Raw genomic sequence first — 6338 nt, 5'->3', positions numbered from 1 at the left:
TTCACCAGGGTTCATGACAATCAGTTTGAATTATTTATAGCTTTCACCAACGTAATACAGAAAAACGCAATTCAGTTTAAGCCTGTATAATGGCTGTGAATGTCCTCACACACCTTTCCATTAGTCCTGTGTAATGTGCACACTCCTGCCATGCTGCATTGATACACTAATCTGAGTTCTCCCAATAATAACAGGACTCCACACACCTAAAACATTACAGCTGACAAGTGAACGCTCGAGCACCTGCGATCAATGGACTCCTAAACTTTAGAATCAGAGCTGAATGCTAAATGAGGAGAATACATTTCCCATCTGTGCAGGGACCGGAGTGCTGCTGTAAGCTTTTTCAAGACAGCAGTCGCTCTGGACTGTCTGCGTTGAGTCCAGATATAAATAAGGGGCCAGCATGTTGGTGGGGACAGCTATCGATTACCGAACAAGGCTGGGTGACACTGCAGCCTCACTCCGTCCTGGAATATTCTGGCTAAGACACAACCTGCAGACATGCAAAAAACATGGCATCACAAATACATGACTAAGATTGCTTTCTGGTATTGTATGCTCAGTTCCCTGAGATGCAGAAATTGATTTTATTCTGCAAATTTTGAAGATTTACTGAGTAAATAATCAGCTTTTGGGGTTGAATTACTGCAGGCTCTTCAAACATTTTAATTTCAGTGCCCTGAACTGTACATGGATGTTCCTGTTGATCCAAAACAATCAGGTCAAAGAAAGAAATCCAGAATCTGAAGTAGAAAATGAAGGCAAACAATGTGTCTCTCCTAAAGTTTAGTTTTGTTTAGCCTACAGACCCGTTCTAACCTGATCGAGGAAGCTAATGGGTCACCTTTAGCCTTATGTTTGCAGCGTTCATTAATAAAGCCTAAATTAAATTAAACTAAATTATTCACTAAAAGCCTAAAGCCTAAGCGTGGGCTGATATCTGGTAAAATAATGCTGAACGTTGATTTTGGAGTTTTACACAGTTTTTGTTTGAGCCATTATTATTTTGCTTATTGTTCATGTCACCTTGCAACACAATGCAGTCACAATTAAAAATCTGTTGCATATTAATCAGTATATATGTCATTAAAATGTTGCAGTAAACATTTAAATGCCAAAACCTACAAGCAGTAATCATGCAACATTACAAACTTCCCATGCTGACACTACCTCTTTATTCATTTGAGAAAGGAATCAGAATAAATGTCATCCAAACCTGCATGCTGTATATTTTCCATACATACAGCCTAGAGATGCTAATACAGTGTGTCAGAAACGGTTCTGGGGGTTGATGTGAACACAGCGGGAGGGCATGTTGTTCCTGACATGTTCCATATGCAGTTTGTCACAACATGAAAATATATACTGCTCAAAAAAATAAAGGGAACACTTAAACAACACAATATAACTCCAAGTAAATCAAACTTCTGTGAAATCAAATTGTCCACTTCAAAGCAACACTGATTGACCCGACGAGGGTCCCCGTGGTCAATCAGTGTTGCTTCCTAAGTGGACAGTTTGATTTCACAGAAGTTTGATTTACTTGGAGTTATATTGTGTTGTTTAAGTGTTCCCTTTATTTTTTTGAGCAGTGTATATACATCTCATCGCAAAACATTCACTGAACATTCATCACAGCATAAATAAGTAGATAATCCAAACTACCTTACCCAGAGGATACTCTGTCTTATTTCCTCTCACTGAAATCTTTATCGTCATGATTTGCTCAGCAAAATAATCCGATGAGTCACTAAAACTGCTGAAGTTTATGGTCCAGGTTATTCAAGAAGCTGAAAAAAAAAAAAGTTCAATCCTTAAAATAATAATTACGCATCATTAATTTGTTGAATTACACACTAGAACTATAAAAATAGACAACTCCTATATTTTACATCCCATTTCTGTGTAGCAATCACAAAAATACATACAAATAAAATGCAGCAATTATTTTATTAAGGAGTTAAAAAGAAAAGTTTAAAACAGAGAACAAAACCTGAAACTATTCTGCACACTGAGGCTCTTAGCAGCGTTAAGGCTGGGGATTGAAGAGCTTAACTTATTCATACTTTCTATATGCTAATGTGTCAGGATAAGTGGGATGTCAGACATGCAAGAATGACTATGATGGGTGACTTTAAATGTTTTGTTTGCCACGATTCTTAATGTTTTAAAATAAAAAATAATGTTATCCATATGGAGGCAGTGACAACAAAACCAAACACTTATCGCCTCCTCCTCTACGTTTCCTGCTGTTCCAGAAGCTACGCCGTCGTTTTTATGGAGTGCCGTGCCACTAGATTGCAAACATACATTTGTCACACAACGTCGGAGCTGTTTGATGTCGGAACTGAAGCAAAACAGAAATATAGCTGTAGTTTCCTGAGCTGCAGGGTCAGAGAGCTTCTATATGCAATATGTTGCATCCCCTCTAAAACAATAGGCTGTGGTTCCAAAGATTGGACTGGCTGCCAGGATGCAGCCCGGCTGCAGAGAGGTTGTTTAGCTTCCACAAAACTATTTCTGACAGATTAAGTTGTGAGAGGATTTGGCTGGTTGCACAGGCATTTATAGAGACTAGAATGAGTTCTAGCAGTGTGTGGAGGCAGACATGGAGTAAGTGTGTTGGTGTGTGTTTGACCTCAGGTTGTAGATTAAGGTCACAGCCTTTCTGTCAGGCAGCGCAACATGAGTAATGTTTTAATGTGAACTTATTATCTCTGCCTTTATGGACAATCTGTGCCTGGAGATGGAGAGGAGGCCATTATTACCTGGACTGACTCGACTCTGGACATGAAATAATTTTTTTACTGGGTCGGTGTTGGATGTGGAAGAGTCAAGAGATGCAAACTTTCTGTTTTTACTGCTACAATCAAGTAAGTCTTTTAAAATGTGTAAATCCAGAGGGTGAGAAGATGAAACGCATCAGAAAACATTTTCCAGCGCAAAGAAATGGGTGTTTTTCTGTCTGTACCACACACAGATGGGACGGATGCTAAGGGAGTTAAATTCCCCACCTCCACCTGTTGTCAACAATCAGTCTGCCTACAGCTACAGCTAAGTCAGTTTATATTTATCTCTTCAGAGATGTGTGGTTTGTTTGTGAGGTTCAGGACTGGTGAGGCACCGACTGAGTCAGATGTACAAAGACATAAAACCCAAAATAGAAGCTTTTACTTCAGTTTTGATCGCAATTAATCATTTAGTTGTCTTAAAAGTTATTTTATCATGGTTTAATGAATTCCTGTTAAACAATGATAGTAAGAAAAACAAACAAAGCTTAAAATATGGTCAAATTTGATTTAAAACATGTTTATATAGGAGGTTTGATCTCCCTTTTTAAAAAATTGAGTGTGGTCTTACTTTTATTTGTATATAAAGTCAATGCGCCGGTCCTTTCCATCTCCGTCACTCTTATAAAAATCATTGTTTGCCTTCATTTTAAAAAAATCTGGCTGCTTTAATGAAGTTTATCTCGAAGGATGAGAATCGTCCTGAGTCAGTTCTGTCGTGTATTTGTTTCTTGTACTCATTTCTTGATTGTTTTCAGTATTTTAATGTGAATAAGAAGAGTATATCTTGCTCTTAATGCCTATGCAGTCACTAAAGATACAAAGCAGACTGCAGAGCATCAACATATATAGAATCATGTACATTGGCAATATAAAGAGCCAGTGATGGCCGTCTTGCTTCATTCATTGTGTGTAGCACAGCGCCCCCAGAGGTTAGGTGAGGCACAACACTAACAATGTTATGAGAAAGATACAGATACAAATAAGGCAAACATGAGTTATAAAGAAAAATTATATGAATTACAGAAAACAAAACTCTGAAAGGCAAAGCAGATAAATTCAAAACCAAACAGCTAAATAAATAGTGAAATAAAAATGGTTTAATAATTTATGTAAACTCCCACAAGCTCTAGGTATATTTACAGGCTTGTTTTCATTAATAAATGTTAATGACAAAGTCTGGACTGAATTTTTTCAAACCTTTTGCTTTCTTTCCTAAGTTGCTCTAACAGTTTTCCCCATGAAGAAACATATTTGCACAAACTTTGTTGCTTCTTTCTCCACTTTTGGAGAGCTAGCTTCATTTTATTGAGTCCACCACTGAAGTTGACTTTGCAGCTCTATCCGCTGGTTTCTGTCTTATCAAATGATTGCAGATTCTGCTTCGGTTTTGATGACGAACAGTTTGCCCGAGGAAGTAGTAGATTTATAGACAAAACAAAATGAGCAAAGATGTATCATCCAGACTGTACAGCAGCTCACACAATGACCGTGTATTTTCATCTGATAGTTCTCAAGCTGCTCCAAGTCGCCTCAAGCAGCTCCATTTGTCTCTAGTAAGCTTTTCAGTGGGGAACCAAATGAGAAATCTGGGTTTTACCCCGAGACCAAGCAGAGGACATTTAGCTTTGCCCAGGGCAGCAGCAGCTTCAAGAGAACTTATTATTACTTTCATCATCTAGAGAGTCATCACCGACAGCCTGCTTCCTTCCTTAGCTTTGTCTCCCACTGATTCAGCATGGTTGTGTGTGTACTCTTGATGTAATCCGGTAAGAGTGATTGGCTTTTCAAAAAGTTTTGAAACAGTTGAGTTTTATTCTAATCCAGCAAGTCAAATTTTAGTTTGACGAGAAGGAGGATTAACTTCACTGTTCCTCGCCAATTATTTTATTGTCTAAATAATCTTTTAGAAAATTAAAGATTATTTTAAATTTTTTTTTTATCATTTAGGCTATTGTCAGAGACCAGTGATAGTGATCTTTATGAGATGTGACATTCCTTCCTTGTAATAAAGTTTCTTTTTGAGTAATGGCTGCTTCCTTTCTGAATGGCCTTTCTGTCAGTGTCAGGACTTATTTCAGCGTAACTCTTGAATCAGGTTTAGCATCTTCACGTCTTCTGCCTTTGTTTTGGGTTGATTTGCACATTTTACACCAAAACACATTAATATCTGGGATACAGAACGCGCTCCTTCCTGAAAATAGTGTCTTGTTCTCACTATGCTGGCATTCATTTGCTAACATAAATAAAATTAATAATCCTAACTGATGTGAATTATGGAAAGTTAGTCACATTTAATATCAGACAGCCGAGAAATAAAGGTTTGGTGTCTTTTTAGATGAAGATTTAGCTCATTGGTTAGGATTTAGATAATGTAAATCAGGTTTAAATGACGTTTTGGAAAGAACAGAGTATCATTACTTAATAAAAAAAGATAACAAATGCATTTTTTCTGTCAAAAATAGTCTTATTTTAGTAAATGTGTTTCGCTGAGCTACGCCTGAAAATTAACTTTTTTTTTTAAAAATCACAAACCTATAAATTCCCATAGCTGAAATCTTTATTTTCTTTGTAATAAACGGACAGAAGCATTTTTGATGATTTTTGTCAAAGTTCCCGTGTGACCAGTCCAAACCCTGATAAACTCGCAGCAGCAAATGATAACACAGTGATCACATTTTTCCTCTTTTATATGGTGCAGATATGTTGTTGCACAAAATGTATTTCTCCTCTGTGTTCCTGGAGGTCGTTCTTTTCAGGAGACTCTTTCTGACCTTCCTCATCTTTGGCTTCATACACCTGCTAACTGAATCGCTGCTCGCTGACTGCAGAGTTAATGGAGATCAGATGCCCTCTACACTTTTTCCTCCTCCTCACCGGAGCTCATGTTCCTCATAAGGAAAAGCGTCGTAAGAAACTGTTCTGACATTTTAGACATTTGACTCTTCGGATTCTCGTTTATGTTGCCCTTCAGGTTGGAGTGTATGCAGACTTTTTTTTTTAATAAAGGAAAATGTCTTCTGTACAGGTCCTTCTCAAAAAATGTGCATATTGTGATAAAGTTAATTATTTTCCATAATGTAATGATAAAAATTAAACTGTCATATATTTTATGACAGTTTAATAACAACTGAAATATTTCAGGTTGTTTTAATACTGATGATTTTGGCGTACAGCTCATAAAAACCCAAAATCCCCGTCTCAAAAAATTAGCATATTTCATCCGACCAATTAAAGAAAAGTGTTTTAATACCAAAAAAGTCAACCTTCAAATAATTATGTTCWGTTATGCACTCAATACTTGGTCAGGAATCCTTTTGCAGAAATGACTGCTTCAATGCGGCGTGGCATGGAGGCAATCAGCCTGTGGCTCTGCTGAAGTGTTATGGAGSCCAGGATGCTTCAATGGCCTTAAGCTCATCCAGAGTTTTGRGTCTTGCGTCTYTCAACTTTYTCTTCACAAWATCSCACAGATTCTCTACGGGGTTCAGGTCAGGAGAGTTGGCAGGCCAATTGAGCACAGTAACACCATGGTCAGTAATACCA

This window comes from Poecilia reticulata, linkage group LG10 (assembly GCF_000633615.1).
Source record: "Poecilia reticulata strain Guanapo linkage group LG10, Guppy_female_1.0+MT, whole genome shotgun sequence".
In the NCBI taxonomy this organism is placed as follows: domain Eukaryota; kingdom Metazoa; phylum Chordata; class Actinopteri; order Cyprinodontiformes; family Poeciliidae; genus Poecilia; species Poecilia reticulata.
This window is presented reverse-complemented; position numbering follows the sequence as displayed.